Source organism: Heptranchias perlo, chromosome 24 (assembly GCF_035084215.1).
Source record: "Heptranchias perlo isolate sHepPer1 chromosome 24, sHepPer1.hap1, whole genome shotgun sequence".
Lineage (NCBI taxonomy): Eukaryota > Metazoa > Chordata > Chondrichthyes > Hexanchiformes > Hexanchidae > Heptranchias > Heptranchias perlo.
The window spans coordinates 41,143,990-41,164,899 of NC_090348.1; the positions used below are offsets into that span (position 1 = coordinate 41,143,990).

The 20,910-nt window shown below is 42.0% G+C and overlaps 1 long non-coding RNA gene across 6 annotated transcripts in view; it reads right to left on the minus strand.

The window, feature by feature from the left end:
• LOC137341724 (uncharacterized) overlaps positions 1-17,835 on the minus strand; it is a 231,840-nt gene extending 214,005 nt beyond the window's left edge. The window contains exons 1-2 of one of the 6 annotated variants that reach the window (XR_010967103.1): positions 17,485-17,835; positions 7,775-7,859 (exon numbers count right to left, since the gene is read on the minus strand). This is a non-coding gene — a long non-coding RNA (uncharacterized lncRNA). Of the gene's footprint in view, positions 1-7,749; positions 7,860-16,183; positions 16,625-17,484 lie in introns of those variants that run through there. The other 5 variants (XR_010967104.1, XR_010967102.1, XR_010967100.1 and 2 more) reach the window with 5 other exon arrangements.
• Positions 17,836-20,910: the final 3,075 nt, after the last annotated feature.

Sequence of the window (20,910 nt, forward strand, 5' to 3'; positions counted from 1 at the left end):
GAGTCTTTACTGGTTTCCAGGTATTCCTAGAGATAGGGTCTAATTTAAGTTGCCATGCTGGTATTTTAATTACCAAGAAGAAAAAATAATAATTTTTCCCAGAAATTGCAACAAATAGTAGGAAATTGATTCTGAAAAACAGATCATGTGAAGAAAGCTTATTTGCATTTCTGGTAAATAATGCAAAGGGTTAACTGGACTGCGACAGAGCCTCGAACAGAAGAGTAAATCCTGTGACAATCAATCATCACACGTTAAAAAAAAACCACAAAAAAAAAGCCCATTTTCAAGAGATAATTTTTTAATCAAAACCAAATGGGAGCAAGGTTAAATAGATCCATGTATTCAGGTCCTTTTACAATGAATTGTTCATCATTTGAAAATAAGAACCATCCAAAGTCAAAAATCTCAGGGTTGTTTACATTAAACAAAGACCAAAGAACAGAGTCAAACTGCAATTGGCTCCCTTTGGTTTGACCACAGTGCACTGCGTCGACCAACAACCCAAGACGACTTGAGGTGCCACCTCCTCTTATTCCATCGGCATCTAACCAATCATGAAAATACCACCACCAATTGAAGAGTGGAAGAGCTGGGCTGGTTAGTACCACAGATAAGCACTGAAGCACACTTGGACCATCTCAGTTGGGCATCACATCCTTCATTCCTTTTGACTATAAAATTGGAGATTCACAACAAAGGATTTTTTTTCTAAATAAAATGAACACATACTAAGTTAGCAGAACAACAATGCCAATAGATCATGCGGAATTCCCAATTATACATGATCCAGGTGTCTTCACATCGCTTAGAGTGGATAATGTAGACATGCACAGATCATTTAATTTGGACTATGATGGAACTCCAAGACGAGATTAGGAAGAACAAGCACAAACAATGGCTCTCTCTCAAGTGTGCTTGCGTGCCACCATGTCACAGTGAGTTCTTCTGAACAATGGGAGCGGAGACTTTTTTTAAAAAATAAATGAAGAGGACAAGAATGTCATTACCCTTGCATTTCTGCACTGAGTCTTCAGAAACCACTAAGTATCAAAACAATACAGCTCAGTTAAACCTTTGAAAATTGATCACTTGCTGTCTGGTCAGTGGGCTTCAATCAATGCTGGTTGATGAACATGGAAATGACTACGCAGGAATCAACCTGAAATCTAATTGTTTCTGCACATAAATATACTGAGTAATAGCCGCGGCCCATAAAATACAGAAGGGGAAAAACAAAGGGAGATTAGACTCTTGGATAATTGCATTTTTGTAGTTAAGTGGAAAGTAATATTTAATATATTAACTTGAACAAAATGGCTGGTGCACAGGTAGAACATACTAACCATGCAAAGAAAGCAAAGCCTTACCTCCCTTTACTGGAGTATAGGTGAGTTCAAGGTTAAGAGAGGGAAGGTGGACAGATAGTTTGGATCTAACTACTTTTTGGGGAGGGAGGAGAGAGAGAATGTAGAATGGACTGTCCAAGGAGGTAAATGGTGTGAAATTTTTTTTTTTAATTGGGTAGATATTTGAGGGAGTGGAGGATTTGAACATTAGTTTTTGGGACCGGCCCGATGGACAACAGGACCTTGTGCAGTCCTGTACTTTCCCAGGTTACTATTTTCTGACTAGGAATGAAGAAAACTGGCAACGCTTTACAATTACAGCACCGACGCTACTTTACTTGTACATCTCACAAATACACACAGAAACAAAATCAACTTTTACTACCAACAGCAGAAACCATTGCTAATATTTTACAGCACCACCACACACTTAGCCAGTTTCTACTCGCGTAAATTCCATTTCCTCGACTCAGAGAGCGTCAGAAATGCTCAACTGTACCTTGGCTGTTACCCAAACCATTTGAGTCGATCGTTCATCCTTCAAGAATTGTAGGAGGTGATCTGCATCAGAACTAAAATCAAAGATCACAATATATATTTTACTCCGAAGACTAATTTTTTTTTTAAAAAACAGCTCGGATGATCCAAGTTATAAGCAGCAATTAACCGCTATTCGGAGCTGTCTTAGTCCCAGTGGGTTTATGTCAGTAAAAGCATGTTACATGGATTGATACACAAGCAAATACCGATGACGGCTACAGGTTAGATGATTAATGGGTACACAACTGATGCAGGAGAAGCAGTGACAAGGGCAAAAATCTAGTGGCGTTCATAAAACAGCCTGTAGGTCATTCGTGGTTCCAAACCCTCTCGACTGTAAACCTCAGCAGATTGGCTGCTCCATTCACCTCCACATGCAGCCTCCCTGGCTTTGGAATGTTGATCAAAATTAACAATTATAATTGAAAGCAGAGGGACTTAGACAGTATGAAACTGCAAGTGAAATTCACACAAACACCTTTTCATCAGATACTTGCGTTATTCAATAATCTTGGTGCTGAGTTCCCCAACATGTTGCGTTCCCAGAACAACATCCCTCACACTTCAAAAAATGAACTCATGAACGTTATCAACCCAGTCAGTCCCATATAAATCCGTACCACGCAACCTCTTGAGTTAGGTACAGGGACAATCTGGTCTGTCCATCATCCCCTGAACTTCCCATGAAACACAGCATGACGAGGTAGGCAAGAACAGAAAGCAACACCTGTTACAACCCTCACTTGACGATAAGAGGAACACTGCTTTTAACCCCTCCTTTCTAGATAAGTAACGATGGAACCTTCCACATGTCAACTTTATGACTAGAATTGGATATTATTGCCAATTGTACCACTGAAAAAATTCTGTTGGAGGTACACAACTCCTGACAGACGGACTTGCACCTGCTGACTGTTTTGTACTCCCAAAGTCCAGGATCAGGAGCTTGTTTTTGTGAAAGCTTTTTAACATCTGCATTCAAGCAAGCTGCCGCACATGAAAAAGATACATTATGTGTTTATTATTTGATTAGATGGGATTTTTTTTCTTAAATTGTGACCCAGTGACTTCCATCAGCTGTTGGTCTCGCCACCCCAGCAGTTCTCAAAGCTTCAAGTTTAATCATTGATACATAAGGTTGATGAAGACCTGGAAATAAACAAGACTTCTCCTCCTCTTGAATCCCCCCCCCCCCCAATCCCCATCTCATCCAAGTAAGACTCTGGTTTCAGAAATAAAGTACCTGGAAATTATGGTATAAAATTATTGACACTTTTTTTTGGTATGATCCTAGGGTAGGGAATTTTATTTAAAAATCAATACTTTAAAGATTCTATAAAGCCAAGTGAGCAAAACAAAAAGATATGCTCTTGCTTCAACATCAGTGTGGAATGACAGCGCTAAGAAACTAAGCAATTTTCTGACTTTCAGAGTTGATACATTGATGGGCAAGCAGACAGGTTCGAACCAGAGCGTCAGAAGCTCTCGTGTGGACTTTGCCAGCCCAGACAGCAGTAGCAGCTTCGTGCCACTGGAGGTCTTCAGTGAGCTTTGCAACGAGGACCCCCTCTTGTGACAAAAAATAGACATGGCAGCTTTTTAGTTTACTCCACAGGTCCAGTCCCCGATTTCAATCCTTCTCTTCAGTAAAAAGAAATGCTACCCCTTGGAATTTTCCACCAATTAAATTGGCAATCTGGTGAAGTTTTCCCCACCAACTAATCCAAAGCCACTGACACCATGTGTTATTTCTGAACACAAGTTAAAACAAGCTATTTAGCCCTGACAATGTAGTTCAATTTTAACACGAGGGAAGCATCACTAAGAGTGGCTCTGTAGTACCACATGACCAAGCCCCTAAGGACATAGGTGCCAGACTAGGCTTGCGGCAGGTGGTGAGAGAAGCAACACGAGGGAATAACCGACTTGTCCTTGTCCTCACCAACCTACCTGTCGCAGATGCCACTGTCCACGACAGTATGCGTAAGAGTGACCACCGCACAGTCCTCGTGGAGACCAACTCCCGTCTTCGCATTGAGGACTATCGCCGTGCTAAGTGGGATAGATCAATAACAGATCCAGAAGTTCAAAATTGGGCATCCATGAGGCGCTGTGGGCCATCAGCGGCAGCAGAATTCTGTTCCACCACAATCTGTAACCTCATGGCCCGGCACATCCCTCCATCGCCAACAAGCCAGATGTCCAACCTGGTTCAATGTGCAGAAGAGCATGCCAGGAGCAGCACCAGGCGTATCTGAAAATGAGGTGCCAACCTGGTGAAGCTACAACACAGGACTACATGCATGCTAAACAGTAGAAGCAGCATACTATAGACAGAACTAAGCGATCCCACAACCAACGGATCAGATCAAAGCTCCAGTCCTGCCACGAGTAGTGGTGAACAATTAAGCAATTAACAAGAGGAGGCGGCTCCGTGAACATCGTCATCTTCAAATGATGGCAGATGCCATTAAAGCAGCATTCAACTGAGTGTGTCACCAAGGAGCCCTAGAAAAAACTGAAGTCAATGGGGATCAGGGGGGAACTCTCCAATGACTGCAGACATACCCAACACAAGATGGCTGTGGTCATTGGAGGCCAATCAACTCAGTCCCAGGACATCGCTGGAGTTCCTCAGTTTCAGCGGAGTTTTAATCTATTTATTCGCACATCCCTTTTACTTTGATGCACCCCTTTCTTGTCGTATAGTAATTTATTTTGTACTCTATCCATCTCATATTTGAAGATTTCCCACTGCTGATCTGTCCAGCCATTTAATTTAGGCCAGACCCCCTTTCATCTTGCTGAACTCGGCCTTTTCTCCCCCCAGTCCAGCACCTTCATCTTTGACTCATTATCCTTTTTCATTCTTACTTTGAGCCAAATTAATGTGCTTGCTATTGCCCAGTTGTTCTCCCATTGCATTTCCGGGAACTAAATCAAGCATGATGCAAGCAATGCTGATCTAGGAAACAGTCCTGAATGCTTTCTGAAAAGGATTCCTCACTTAGACTGGAACAAATAAATGTATCGGGATAATTAAAAATCACCCAATATTGTTGCTCCTGTTGTTCTTGCATCTCCCTCTTGACTATCTGCACAACATCGAAACATGGAATTTGACCTAAACCAGTCCATGTTGGTGATTACCCTCCACACAAACACGTCCATCTACATCTCCACCTCAAGGTCATCTTCTCATTGTCATTGTTGGGTGACCTGCAATGCATAGTGAGCAAGGCCCCATTTCCCTTCCTATTCCTTAACTCTATATGGATTCTGTCACAACATAGCCCCCCTTGGACGTCCTTGCATTCTATGGCTGTGATAGACTCCTTTAGTCATCCTGCCACCCACCCCTCTCTCCTGAAAATGCTATAACCAGGAAAATTAAGCTTCTGGTCCTGTCTAAGCTCAAATCAAATCACTGTTGTAGCTACTATATGTTATCCCTCCATAGTTATTAATGCTTCCAATGCTCCAATTTTGTTTTGACTGCTTTGGACATTCACATGCATACCACTCAAAGCTGACTCCAATTTTTGGAACATGGACCCTTTGTCTTTTTCCTGGTTTTCTCATTTAATTTTTTTTTTTAAATATCCCTTGCCCCTTCCACAGTATTTATATCTCACTATCTCGTAGCCTGTTTCTTTCCCTTTCTCCCTACAGTATTTGCTCATTTATTTCAGCTAAGCCTCTGTTTTTATTACACTAGAATTATTAATCTCGCTCAAACCTAGCACAAGCAGCACTAGAGACTGCCACCCTTGAGATTTCGTTTTCCCATCTAGCGTCCAATTGCTTTAACTCCCTCTGCAAGATCTCAAACATTCTTGCATCAGTGGTTCCTACACAGACCGCAATATTCGACTGCTCTCCCACAGTGCCCTTCAGCCTGGCACCAGAGAGGCAACAGAGTATTCAGGAATAAAAACAGCAAATGCTGGAAAATGCAGCCTGACCTGCTGATTGTTTCTAGCATTTTCTGTTTTGGGGTTCAGATTTACAGCATCTGCAGGATTATGCTTCTTCAAAAATAAAAATATACAGCATTCAGAACTCCTGGTCACAAATGCAAAAAATAGCCCTTACTCTAGAATCTCTCAGTACAACCAATCTCTTCTTATAGTCCATCTGCCTCATCCCCCACTTGAGTAGTTCCTTGCTCCATGGTGCCGCAATGTTGCTCAGAAACATGTTTCTCCGAGGCACCAACTGTCCACCCCCCACCTCATACTTGTCGAGCACCATGAGCCTCTTGGATAGTTCCAGTAACTCAGCTTCCTGCACCCGTGAATTCTGAATCCCTCTGCTGTCCGTGCAGACGGTCACCTATTGCTCTCCTTCTACACTATCCCCATCTCCTGAACTGCCCAGCAATGGCTCTCGGTTGACTTACGTGCTGGAAAGTACGATTCTGATGCTGCAGGGTGTGCCCAACTGCTGTTTGAGCACAATGATCCTCTGCTCCTGGGGGATCAGTTTTCTGACTCAATGCTCCTGGATACACTGGGGATCAACAATGGCCCACGTACTGCATTCCACCCACAGGCGTTGGGGAGAGTTATAGAACAAAGAGATCTAGGAGTACAGGTTCATAGCTCCTTGAAAGTGGAGTCACAGGTGGATAGGGTGGTGAAGAGGGCATTCGGCATGCTTGGTTTCATTGGTCAGAACACTGAATGCAGGAGTTGGGATGTCTTGTTGAAGTTGTACAGGGCATTAGTAAGGCCACACTTGGAATACTGTGTACAGTTCTGGTCACCCTATTATAGAAAGGATATTATTAAACTAGAAAGAGTGCAGAAAAGATTTACTAGGATGCTACCGGGACTTGATGGTTTGACTTATAGGGAGAGGTTAGACAGACTGGGACTTTTTTCCCTGGAGAGTAGAAGGTTAAGGGGTGATCTTATAGAAGTCTATAAAATAATGAGGGGCATAGATAAGGTCGATAGTCAAAATCTTTTCCCAAAGGTAGGGGAGTCTATAACGAGGGGGCATGGATTTAAGGTGAGAGGGGAGAGATACAAAAGGGTCCAGAGGGGCAATTTTTTCACTCAAAGGGTGGTGAGTGTCTGGAACGAGCTGCCAGAGGCAGTAGTAGAGGCGGGTACAATTTTGTCTTTTAAAAAGCATTTGGACAGTTACATGGGTAAGATGGGTATAGAGGGATATGGGCCAAGTGCAGGCAATTGGGACTAGCTTAGTGGTATAAACTGGGCGACATGGACATGTTGGGCTGAAGGGCCTGTTTCCATGTTGTAAACTTCTATGATTCTATGATCACAAGGGGCTCCCGGCACTCTGCGTCTAACTTAGAAAGCGTAGGCAGTGTTAGCCTGAACTCCCACAAGCACCAAACTCTTGCAATAATCAAACTCATCAATCACTTCACACAAGTGTCAATTTTAAAGGAAAAAGAAAAAAAAATGCTCCTGACCAACTGCACCTTAGGACAGAACCCCCTCTGACCGCCCCCCCCCCCCCATCCCCATCCCCGCTGAGGCTGAACATCGCACCCCTCTAATCTTTCACTCAACCCACCAATTTCTCTCAGCTCAAGGTTGAGCTCTCGCCATTCAGCTCAAATACATCCCATCTTAGACGATAGTCCAACTAGCGCAGGAAGAAACCATGGGACACTTAGCCGCACCTCTTCAGCAACCATTTGATTACCCATTACCGTCTTAAAGCAGCTCAAAATTACAGCACCGAACTTTAAACAGCTCCTCGTATTGAACAGATAAAATTTGAGGCAGTGGATAAGGCACTGTCTGGTGGAAGAAGAAGAAGAAGAAAAATAAATCAACTCGACTTCCTGCTACCAGTCCAGCCACCCTGCTGGAAAGTCCACCTGTGCTGCTTTTATATGATGGCACCTTCAGGCGTGGCTGTGATGCTCCCAACCGTTTAAGAGCCTGCCGTTGTCCAGGATCACGTCAATAGTAAGAGGGCAGGTGGTGCCTGGGGAGGAAAAAAAAAACCCATGGCAAATCAGTCGCTTCAGGACAGGAGGAAGAGGAGAGAAAAAGTGGATGAGAGGGAGAGAAAAGAGGAGACCGCACAATCCTGCACGTCAACTTCCAATCTCTCCTTCACTATAGATCTGAGCGTTAGATGCAGTAAAACAAGGAACCTACATGAAATATCAAAAGAATTTTCCTAATATCTGGAGCTATTAACCAGGCAGAACACCAAAATAAAACTGTATTTTCACACTATGACATTAGCATGTTATGTTATCAGATATCCGAACACCATTTCAAAATCATTCAAAAAAAGATTTTTTTCTCAAAAGCGCACGAACCTTGGACTCCCAAGGTTTTTCTACTCAGCAAAACCTGGCAGATCTAGAAATAGTTTCTGGAAGTCGATACTTATTATACTGTTTGAGGCCTTATCTCAGCAGGAGCTAAATTTAGCTCCTCCAAAAAAATCTGCAGGAGCTGCTGCAGTTATTGCTTCCGAACCAAAGAGAAGCTTGCTCCCAGGTTTCTCTGAAACATTATGCCCTGCATCATTAGTTCCTTCTCGTGTGACGTTGTTTTATTTCAATATATTGCAAAACATCCAGGTGAGAAACAAACCAAAATCAAACACCTTCCAACTTGCATGGTTCAAAAATCCAACAGAGAAAGAAAAATGAAGTGACGTTAAAACAGCCAGGGGCTGGTACTATTGGACATACCGGGTTCCAACACCCTTATCTGCTCTCCCCTCCAAGACGCAGGGGACCACTGGCTGGCAGGTCTCTACTGCTGCAGCTCTGAAACTGATTACTCGGAGCAAGATGCAACTCCTCCCTACGATTTCCACCCCTCCACCACAGCAACCCCCTCCTCCTCACAGCCCCCCAACCCCCGCAAACATCCCAACCCTCCCCTCCCCTCCCCTCCTCTCCTCTATGAAGGAGCACTGGACCTCTGCTCAGTAGAAGAGATCAGGAATCTGGTGCGGAAGTGAGCACGTATAGACCTCGGCTGAGGACAGGGCTGCACTTGGGATCCCCTTCCCCCGCCCCGGTAATCAAATGACCTGCCATGTGATCGCCACGAGGTGACTATGACAGTAACTCGCTCAAGATACCAAAGGGGAACCACATCCCTGAAAGCAGTCAACATCTTAAGACAGGACGGCAGAAATTGACGAGAGAGAAAAAAAAGAGAACTCAGTGTCTGGAGAATTGTGGGATCAAACCAGTTTCCCACCGCTCCAAACAATGACAGTGATCCAAAATGCTGCACTGCAGACAACCAAGTTGCCATAAAACATGAAGCAGCATATTTTCTAATGGGAATTCCAGTCTCTTGTCTATCCCACCATCTCCTTTGCTCTGGAAAGGGTTAAAAAAATTCAATTCAAAAGCAGGATGCATCCGAATACAGATTTGACAAGTCGTCTTCAATAACTGAAGGTCAATTGCTAAACTGTAATTGTAAAATACATCATTGCAAAAAAAAAAGGAAACCCTTTCACTTTGCACATAGGAATGTAAATAGAGCAATCATCACATGTCCCACAAGCTCATAAGGAGGAAGTAGATAGAGTGATTTACAGATAGCAGACCTGTTTCTAAGAATATGCACAAGTACAGCAAACTGAAGCAAGGTTCATGATGTGAAAATAATTAACTCCATTGGCCTCTTTTCTTCCTCTTTTTCCCCCCAGATCTCAAGGATGAGGATGTTGAAGCAGAACAAGATTCAAAAAGTTAACTTCAATTCATATCCCCACCTACACAAAGAAAATTAACTCTTGCAGGCTGGACAACAGTAATGAAGTTGGGAAAAACTGGATGCTGCAGACTGAGCTTTCACTTCTCAGACGGGTTCAACTCCACACAGGCTAATGAGATGATAACCTCAACTGTTAGCTGCAAGGGTCAGAAATGGAAGTGAGCTTGAACTAGCCTGCATTGAGTTCCTGGTGGACACGGGTATTGGTGCAGTAACGTATGCTCTTCTGGGATTGGGGCCAAGTGGAAGGAGCTCCATTTTGTGTCCAGCCCAGGCTGTACCTAGCCTTAATACTGAAACAGGACACCTAAAAATGAAAATGTTCTGTGCCTCAGCAGTAATGTCCCTCACTACAATAAGCACAAGATTCACCAAAAAAGAAAATTAACATTAAAATTGAGGTTGGAGCCAAATAAGTATTTTTTTTAACAATACTCTAACAGAGAGAAACAAAATATGATGAACTGCTCATAAAAAGGTAGATAAACTATAGGTCACTATTATTTTCCGTAACATGGCTTATCAAATACAACCTTACTCCGGATCGGGCATTTTCAGGCAAGTCTCCTTAATGGACGCATATTCCTTGTTCACTCAAGGTTGAACAGATTTCAGAAGCAAAACTGGAATAGCTATAACAAATATTCAGCACTAAAGTGCTGATTTACAAGTACAAAAATGCCAGTTAGGTTCACTGTCCACATGTATGTCAAATAAAAACACCAGCTGCCACAGATTTGTTTTCTTGCATTTTGATGTGAACAGTATTTTTGGCATCAGCTCTGTTCTACCTCATCTACTGGTAATCAGAAATCCAGTCTATAGAGTGCAATTCCAAATGACATGAGTGACGAGCTCACTGCTGTACACAAATCTGCTCTACAAGAATTCTATGCTCACAAGTTGTACGCAATTACAACAAACCCAAGCAAAAAACAAGTTGACTGGTGCAGCAGTGCGCTCCAAGGTTCATTCACTGCCACCAGGATGCCAAAACCACCTATGCTCTTCAACACTTGAGAGTCTACCAATACATAGCTGTTCTGGAATTGTTACCTTCCATCCTTCATTTTTCTCTTTCCCCCCCCCCCCTCTCCAAAAAGGTGTTGACTCAAGCTGGCTAACAGATCCACAAGTGTTGGATACTTCCAAGTACCTCAACAAGCCAAGCTAAGGGGCAGACTATTCACCCATGGGAAGGGACAGAAGAAAACAGACAAGCCTAGTCTTGTTCTGACTCAAAATCAACACACTCAAACTTTCCAATAGGAGTCATTGAGTAGTGATCTGCAGCAAGAACTGCTGCTGATATTTTAACACTCCCTAGGCCGATTCATAGCACCTTGGCTGAAATCAATTAATTTAGCATAGACCAGGGATCAAACCTGGAATGTTCTTGGACTCAGCTGCATACGGTGCAAAACATTCACCAGCTGAGCCACTAAGTGAGCCGCACTGCCAAAATTAAAAGTAATTAAGGAATTAAAGACCTACAGACAGTATGATAACCCAATGCACCTTCCAGTTTCCTAGGAATTACTCACCAAAAGTGTGCAAGAAAGCAAAGCATAAGAAAGAGGAACACAGATTAGATAGATGCTGGGAAGGGATATGTACAACATAAAGAGTAATTATACACAAGTAAAATTTACCAAAATTTGATGCACAGTCTGAATGTAAAGAAATTAACCCAAGATAAAAGGTCAGATGGGCGGGATTTTCCCCTCAAAGTGCCACACGGTATTATAGATCTATCACCCAGGTCCCCTCGATCCCCTAACTGATGATACATACTGATTTCATAGAAAGCAAATGTTACTCGCTGCTGCTCATAAACTAATTATCCTACACTACAAAAAAAAACTCTTCCCAACCATTGTCTCATTCTCTTCCTCCTTCAGGCAAAGCAGCTCCAATTTATACCCAGCCACAACTATTGTGGTCACAGTGTAGGTAATGCAGTTTGGGAAGAGCAGGACTGGTGGCAACTCATGACTAGACGCCAAGAGGAAGGAAGCATTGGAAAGCCGAGAGCAAAAACTGTGTCAACTAACCTCAGTATGTTGGTTTCTAAAGGGTAAGGAAACAAAAACGATCAACCAGAATTCAAAGTTCAGGGAAAGCAGACTTAGGGCGTTGGATTTTCTTTTTAAGCTGAGGTGGGCTGCACTGTCGGAGGGAAGAGGGGGGAAAGGGGGAAGAAAGAAGACAGCCTGGCTGAATTGTTTTGCTTATGAGGACAAGCAACGCTGAGGCTAGAGAATGGAATAATTTTCCAATTTGGAACCCACCATCAACACCGAGAAAACCCTGATGATATAGAGCACAAGCTATTGCAGAGTAATGCTCCCCGACTCTGCCCAGCAATGTACCTCAACCTGGTCTCAGAAAAGGAGCCCTGTTGCATTTCACATACCACCATTTTATTGGCCTCTGAATAAAAGCTACCAAACTGTGGGCATTTCTCTATTGTGTGTCTACAAAGGGGGGGGGGGGGGGTCTCACTCAGAACTGTGCTAAGCCTTCCCTCAGTCATTCATACTTAAAACCTTATAACAAAGATATTGCTTTCACCCCATCAATTTGAATTGCATTGGAGTTCAGGTCCCAAATGCAAACAGACAGTATGATAACCCAATGTACCTTCCAGTTTCGTAGGAATTACCCTGATTTTAATCAGCAGAGACTGCATTATCTGTCATCAACCCACAAGCATAACCATGCAAAGGATTGTATTCTGATCAAACAGTTGCTTTAAAATTGACAATCCTAAACTGAAATGTTTAGATAAATAGCTAACTAGAGCTGCTGGAGCATGCATTAAGCTATGGGAAAATTGGACTTCCTTGCAGGTAGTCCACATTTTTTTCTGTCCTCCCACAACTACCAGGATTAAAATCAGAAAATATTTATCTTTTTAAAATTTGGCTGCACCCTATTATGCCACCTGATATAATTAATGGTTCCCTCTCCTCAGACTCTGTTCTCTCCGCACGAAGACTGTCGTCAACAGCCCTCCATTATATATATATATAATATATATATCTCGGTGTGTGTCCCATCCAACTACCATCCCAAGTCCAGAGTCCCTTTCATCAAGGCCTACAACATGTCGTCACCACCCAGCTCTATGTCTACCTCTCTCATCATTCCCTCCAATCTGGTTTTTGTCCTACTGACAGCATCAAGACTGACCTGGTCAAAATCAGTGAAATCCTTTTTGACTGGGACTACAGCACATTGTCCTTCCTCCTCCTTGACCCCCCGCAGCTTTCGATAGTCAATCACTCCACCCTCATCCAACCTCCCCTCTATGGTCACTGGTGCTGTATTTTGCTTCCATTCCAAACCCAGCACATCCCTGTTAATGGTTTCTTCTTCTACCCCATAAAGTCAACTCAAGTGTGTCTCAAAGCCCCAGCCTATGCTGCCTCCTCTACATGGTGCCCCTCAGTGACATCACTGGTAGCCATGGGGTCAGCTTTCACACATGTGCCGATGGAACTCGGTTCCAGCTCACCATCACCACCCCAGAGTCCTCAATCACCAACGTGCTGTCTGACTGTTTATCCAACATCCAAGTCCTAGATGAACAAAACTTCCTTCAACTGAACACTGGCAGGATCAAACCTCTTCTGTTCAGCTCCCATCAAAGCCACTGCACCTTAGCCTCAGATTCCAGCTCCTCAGGATAAGTCAGACAACGTGCAACTTTGTTGTTCTGCTTAACCCTGGGCAGAGCTTCAAACCCAACATCCTCGCCACCACCTATTACCACTTCTGCAGGATGACCCACCTCCATCCCTACCCTTAATTGCAGCACAGCACATTATTTCCAAACTCAATTGTTCTAATATTTTACCTGCTGGCCTCCTGAGGTTTCCTCTTCACAAATTGCAACTCTAGCATTATCCTACACTAAGTCCCACTCCCCCATCATCTCTGTCCTCACCTTCAGTGGTTCTCTATATATCAATTTCTATCATCTACAGGTCCATCTATGGGCTCACCCCTCCCTATCTCTGGAATCATCTTCAGCGCACATTCGCACACACCCTCCACTCTCGTGACTCTGTCCTGGTTATGAACTCCATCTCCTCACACCACCTTCAGTCCCACACACTAGGACACTTTCTGCACAGCCCTCCACTTTGCTACTTCTGTCCCCTACTTCAAAAAGCCTCAAAACCTCTGTTTCATCTCGTCTCCGGTCATCACTCCGAACTCTTCTTCCACCTCTGCTTTCATTTTCAGACCTTTTATTACATTCAAAGCACTATTAGCTCACAAAGATACCTAGCGTTCTTGATGTTGCAATCACGTACAGCAAAAAATTAAAAAGACAAGGTTAGAAATATCCGGCAGCTCAAGCAACATCTGAAAGAAAGGAAGAGGACGGGTTAGCATTTTGGGTGTGACCTTTCATTAGAATCAAGTTGTGACGCAGGATGCCAACAGGAAGGTTATCCTTTCTTTCAGGTGCTGACAGATCTGATACTCCCAGCATGTCCTGTTCAATTTCAGATTTCCAGTCCCATAGTTTTTTTTCCCCCCATTTCGACGTTCAACAAAAATGTTGGTCAACGATGTGACGCAGCACAAGACAAAGCACAATGTTGGAAGCAGCACCAAGTCAACTGGGACAGAAACCAGTGATCAACAAGATAAAGAAATGATCCAATTATGGACAGTCGTCCTTTTCTAGTTTTAATACGTTGCAAGATAACATTTTCAGTCCTTGCTTCTTGCCAAAAAAACTGCATATGAAGAAATTATATCCTTTACAAATAATTTCCATTTTTTTCTAAAAATATAAATGTGATTCACAATTTTTTTTAAAAAAAACTTACATCAATTCTGCTGTTGCTATTAGGGCTGTCTGTATAGGCAGCTTTACAGTACTGGAATTTAGATTGCTGGCAGGGTAATAAGGCATCCAGAGAGACTCAGCTAGTTAATGAACCATAAAAATTAAAACACTGAACAGTTATAATTTGTTGTCTTTTTATAATATACACACACACATCAAAATCATGCCATCATTCACACTCTGTCTCTTGGCCTCCCCTCCCAACACCTAGCTACGCAGTTGAGAATTTGGATGTTTTCTGCGGAACACAGATCCCTGTGTAGCACAGCTCCAAGCCTGTTAAGTCTCGTTTGCTGTGCACTCGGCTCTATATTAGATCATTCGTGATATATAATGTATATATACACACACACATAGACACAATATATCACACACATCTATATCTGTGAATATATATCCATACACATACATATACATTATATACATACACACTATATGTATACACACACACACACACGTTTTAAAGGCAGTTTTAAAAATTGTTAGGAAGATATAAGACCCATAAAATCCTCAATTTCATTTGCCCTTTTCCGACAGGTTATGAAGCGCCACCAGACTCAAGACCAATGTAAATAAATGCAGGAATTGACGCTTTATAAAGAATGAATTAAAAAGGAAAAAAGACACTACAGTCAAAAGTCCCATCCAGCCCACAACAATAGTTAACCTCACTGAAAAATTACTCATTTTTGTCGGGGGGGGGGGGGGGGAAATAAATCCCCCCCCTCGTTCCCTCAACTATTCTACTGTTATCGACATGAAATGTGACGGTGTATTTGCGACAGTAGCGAGTATTAATCCCTCGCTGCGAGGAGGATTATTAACTTAACCCCCACCCCCGGGCTCTTTCCTGTGCTAGATAAATATATATAATCTTTTTTAAAACCGGGAAAGTTGACTTCACTGGAAATTCCCAGGTGCCGCCCAGTCACTTGTGTCATTCCCTGTAATGTGATGCAGTCACAGAAAGTGACGAGAATACATCAGGATCATTACGGGAAAGAGTGAGGATGAGTCAAAAAAAAAATTGCCCCGACCCACCTCTCCCATCACCAAATTCCCCAGAAAGGGGCAACTAACGGGAACGCGCTTTCCCCCCCCGGGGGGCTACCAAGCAATAAACTCTTATTTTTTTTGCGCGTTAACGCCGTCTCATAAATGCAAGTGCACTGCCTGCAGTAACTTGTTGCAATAAGATAGATACTGAGCCTCGACACTTGTCCTGAAGTGTTTTTTTTTAAATCATCTTTTTCTTAAAAAGTAGCGTGCACGCGCTTCCGCCGCGCGTGTCCGCCTCCCCTTCCTCGGGAACGGGGCTGGTTGTAAACAAATCCCATGAGCAATTTTTTTTTTGAGCAACGGGAATTTTTAAAGAAAAATCACAAAAACTAATTGAGGATAGGGAGGGGAATCGAACATTTTTTAAAGAAAACAACCAGAAGCAATCAAATTGGACTTAACCAACAAAAAACTTGCATTTACATATTTAAAGTCGACAACAGCTTTAAAATTTAAATATAATACTTATTCTAAAAAAGGCAAATTCAGAATGATCTGGGGTTTAACAGCTGCTACATTTTAGTTACAACGCAAAAAGTTAGATAGGATTAATGCAACATTGTACACCAATGTTACCCTATAAATAACTTATTAATTAGCCTGTTTTATTTTTTTAAAGTTACCTGCTCTGAGTGTTTTACCTGTATTCCCTCGGGGTTGCCTTTTACTGTAATGCACTTCCAAGAAAACGCCATAGGATGTTATGAAGAAATAAGTAATACGTTGCTGCGTCACAGGGAGATGGAAACACAAGTCACATCCGACAGGAGCAGAGAGAGGAAAAAGCGCTCTCCAGAAGTTGGTTACTTTACAGAGACATTACCTTCAATGCAATATTATAAAGAGGTGACAAGCAAAATGCTACATTGATAGGTTTTAAAAAGGCATTTTTCTTGCAGCTCTTGAAGGGGAAAAAGAAATCCTCCTTAAAATCTCTCGCAAACGCAGCAGCATCATCCTCCTATCTGAGCGCGTGCACGAGAGAGAGAGGCGGGGGCGCGCGTCTGCAGTTGCGCATCATTCGAGAGCGCGCTCCCGCCACTGTTTATTCCCCCTCCTCCTCCTCCTTCCCGCTGCTTCTACTGTTGCATATTAAAACAAAAATTCATCTTGCATTTAGGGTTGTAATTGCAAAAAAAAATAAAATTGGTTGTGCAGGATTGAACGTGCACGAAAAAAAAACTAAACATCGTCACAAGCGCGTGCCCGTGCGCGCTCCCGCAAGCCTCCAACGCGCGTCAGGTGCTGCTCAATGTACCTTGTCTGACCATCGTGACGTCTTTATTATTTCTGTTTACATCCTGTTCTATGGATGTCAGGAAGGGTGGGGAAGGTAAATATACATTTAATGCAAGTTAGTTAATACAAAAAAAGAGAGAGAGAGAGAGACACTAAAGAGAAGTTACTAACTTAATGAATATCAGAAGGAATTAATAACAAACAAAACAAAAAAATTTGGAAGGGGGGGGGGGGAAAGAGGCAGGGGAGGGGAATTGGGCTAATTCTTGTATTTGGTATCTGGACCATGTCAACACAGCGTCAGCAGCATGTTTACCTCAACTCTGAATTTTATCTGCGCAACATTAGCTGGAATGCGGACATGAAGTTAAACACACACACTAACAGCAGCCATGTGGCAATGAACCAGCTTTTAGGAACAAAACATGACACAATATAGATTTAAATATATATTTTCTCTATCATTCCAAGAAGAAAAACAGAAGAGAGAGAGAGTTGTAATTAATTAACATCACTCTGTCCTTCATTTGTTTCTATCTATCCAGAAGAGGATGACCCGGCGTTTTTAAAATTACAACACTGACCTAGACTCAGAACCGATAAGGATACATTTTATTTTCTATTAAAAGTAAGGCTGAATTTTAAAACCGGTTGTTTCATTGCTATTAAAAACAAAATCACTTACGTTTCGAGGTGTTCAGTTCTGCGACCTTTCGACCTTTTTTTTCCCTTCCCCTCAAATGCAGATTTAAATTTTAAAAAAATTCTCCCTGACAAGCCACGTCCTTCATTATGTGCAGATTGGGTAATTTTTTTTTGGAAAAAAAAATTAATATTGACATCGGGTTAAGCATTGCTGCGGAGGAGCATGGTGAACCATCCAGCCCACACAGACTTTGTAGATGTGAAAATAAACAAAACAGGAGGAGGACTTTTAGTGCACACTGTGAAAGTAACTGAGCCTCCAAGCTCTTGGTGTGGGCAGTTTGCAGTGAATTGCGTCGCTTCAACGTGTTTCTACCCCACGGGGAGGAGGGGGGGGGGTGTTTTTTTTTTGTTGCTTGTGTTGTTTCGTAACTCGATTATATCATGTCCATCATCATGTGACATACTGAGGCCTCGATGGAAACTTAGGGGGGAAGGAGCCACGTGATAGAGCTGCAATCCCATCATCACAACACTCTGCTCGGCTATAAAAGCAAGATTGTTTCTTCGCTGGATCATAGCGTTTTATTTTTTTTTGTGTGTGTGTGATCAGCGCCAAAGCAATTAACCTATTCTCGTCCGACAGAATAACAGTTGCACTGGAAGCCGAGCATGTCTGCCCCGTGCACCGCGGAGGAAGTTTATGTGTTTTATTTGTTTTTCAATGTAAAGTGTCTCGCTAGCGTTTTTAAGTGGTGCTGTTTTTTTTAAGCGAGGGAGCATTTACCTTAAAGGGGGACTGACACGCACTGTATTATACACACACGCGTGCATATATATTCAGCGCCTGTTGAGAAGTTGCCCTCCAAGTGTCCTGCGGTGATCGCTTGTTAACTTAGTCCTGAGTGCCAAGTTATTTAAAACAAAATGAAATCGGACCTCACGCAGCGTTAAAAAAAAATCAAATAACAATTATCCCATCGCAACAGCATCAACAAACAACAGGTTTGTTTACTGCCAGTGATACATAAATTGGAAAACAATATAATTTTCTTAAAAGTCTCTCCAGAGATAAGACAAATATAGCACCGGATGTTATTTAAATAACACATGGTGTTAGATGTAACAATACCAAACAGATCAAAACAACAGACGTTAAATACCACTGAGTCATAAAAGAAAAATACGCCAATAAAGCGTCAACTGACTTGTTGCCCAGAGGAAGAATATCACGTGTGATTCAATGTGCCTGTCAGTTAAACACTGTTCTGATAAAGCTGAATAACAACAACAAAAGTCAGGACCTTCCAGTAATTTCCGAGACATGCTGTATAACACCTCAAGTGAAAGAGAAAGGTTGTGCAGGGCACGGGGTTCGTTTAAATAGGAGACGGGGAGGTAAAGGAGATGAGACCTTTCAGAGATATATTTGTCCATCTATAATACTGGTTAAATTGCCATGTTGTTGCACAAAGGGTGAAGTGGGGGATAATTGGTCTGGAGCATACAGTGCTTATTTTTATATAATGCTTTGATTTTATATTATCATTATCCATAATTAAATAGCAGCACTTACAGCAAATTTGGGAAGCAGAGTGGAATTGGCTGGAGCAGAAGCGTTTCTCTGCAGCTCAGGCTATGGAACTGGGAGATGCAAAAACCGAGGTGCTACAGGGCCACCACTGGCAGGAGGGTGTAATTACAGCATGACAAATTACATAGGCAATTCCCATCATAAATGTGGACACTGGAACTTATAATGCAGAAATTGACACAGAAGTGTGACAAAGATGTATCAATAGGAAGCAAGGTTTTGTAGACAGAAAGTACATGCAGACATAAGATCTTAAATATGTTATAGATTTTACAAGCTTTTTGTACAGCATGCACTTTCTATGTGTCACACTTGTAACACTTTCCCTGTTACACTTGCCCGCCTCACACTTTGATTGCATTCTTATTATAAAACATTGCGTCTTCGGACTCACCATGAGCAACACCAGAGGAGATCTGCTAGTAAGATAATAAATAGTATGAAAAATATAAATCTAGAAAATTACATCAAATTAACCCAAGACTGTAGAACATAGGGGGTAAGACCACTAAAGGGCAAATTTAGAACTGATATCGGGGAGTTCTTCATGCAAAGTGTGCTCAACACATGGCCTTTCGGATAAAGATAGTGGAAGCAAAAATCCTGGAATCATTTAAGAAACAGAGGCTATGATGGGAGAACTATGCAGTCTTTCCAGATAGGTGAACTGAGATGGACCCAATGGCTTTCCTCATCTGAGCCTATCTTGTGAACAGTAAAGATAAAGTTACAGTAGCAGTGTGCTGAGAGACTGTTTTCCCAGTGCTGTAAACTAAGCCATTATTTAAAATGTTAATCACACGTTTAAATCTTAAAATTAGAGCTAGGCCATTCAGGAGTGAAATCAGGAAGCCGTTTCTCACACAAAGGGCAATGGAAATCTGGAACTCTCTCCTCCAAAAGGCCATGGGTGCTGAATCAATTGAAATTTTCAAGATTGAGATCGATAGATTTACAAGGGATAAGGAGAAATGGAGTTGAGGTGCAGATCACCCATGATCTAATTGAATGGTGGAACAGGTTTGAGGGGCTGAATGGTCTACTCCTGTTCCTGTGTTCCTATAAAGCTACTGCTGTGTGATTCAAAATTTCAAAAATATTTTTTGAAGATTAGTAAAGCAAAATACAGCATCAATTGAAACAACGATTTATATAGGATGAGTTTTCTCCACCATTGTGTTTTATTTTGACTGTTTATATAAAAAATAAAGTGTCTGTAAAATAAACTTTTTCTTGTTTTCTTTTGAACAAGCATTCCAGAGATGTCTATTCATGTAGTTGAAAAGCTACTGTTGTTATGAGTGACAGCTGCACACATTGTTACTGTAGTTTGTTACTCTTTGAGTTTACAACTAAAGTCTATATATTCATTTTTAGCCCAGCATTACTCAAAAATATCCTCCACAAAATAACAAATATTCAAATATATTAATCAGTATATATTAAGCTAATACATTCATTAAATATCACATTAAATATCAGAAGCCTTTAAAATCAATTCTAGTAGCCTTTTATAATTAAAATAACTAATTAATATGTAATCAGTTAAAATATATAAGATCTGTCTTTTGGACCCTTTTTCTGAGGTTTTCACCCGTAGCTCTCAACATATTAAGTGTGGGCATGGGGGAGAATATACAGATGAATGTAGTTTGGAGGTGCAGCTGGGTTCCATTGTCTTAAAAAAAATTCTGCCATTTTAACTCGTCTTCAATTTTCTTTGTCACGTTCAAGTCAGAAGGTTTGTGGGTTCAAACTTCAGGGTTTGAGCATATAACCTAGGCAGACATTCTGGTGCAGTACTGAGGGATTGTTAGAGAAGCCACCTTTTGGATGAGATGTAAACCAAGGCCCCATTAGTCTGTTTAGATG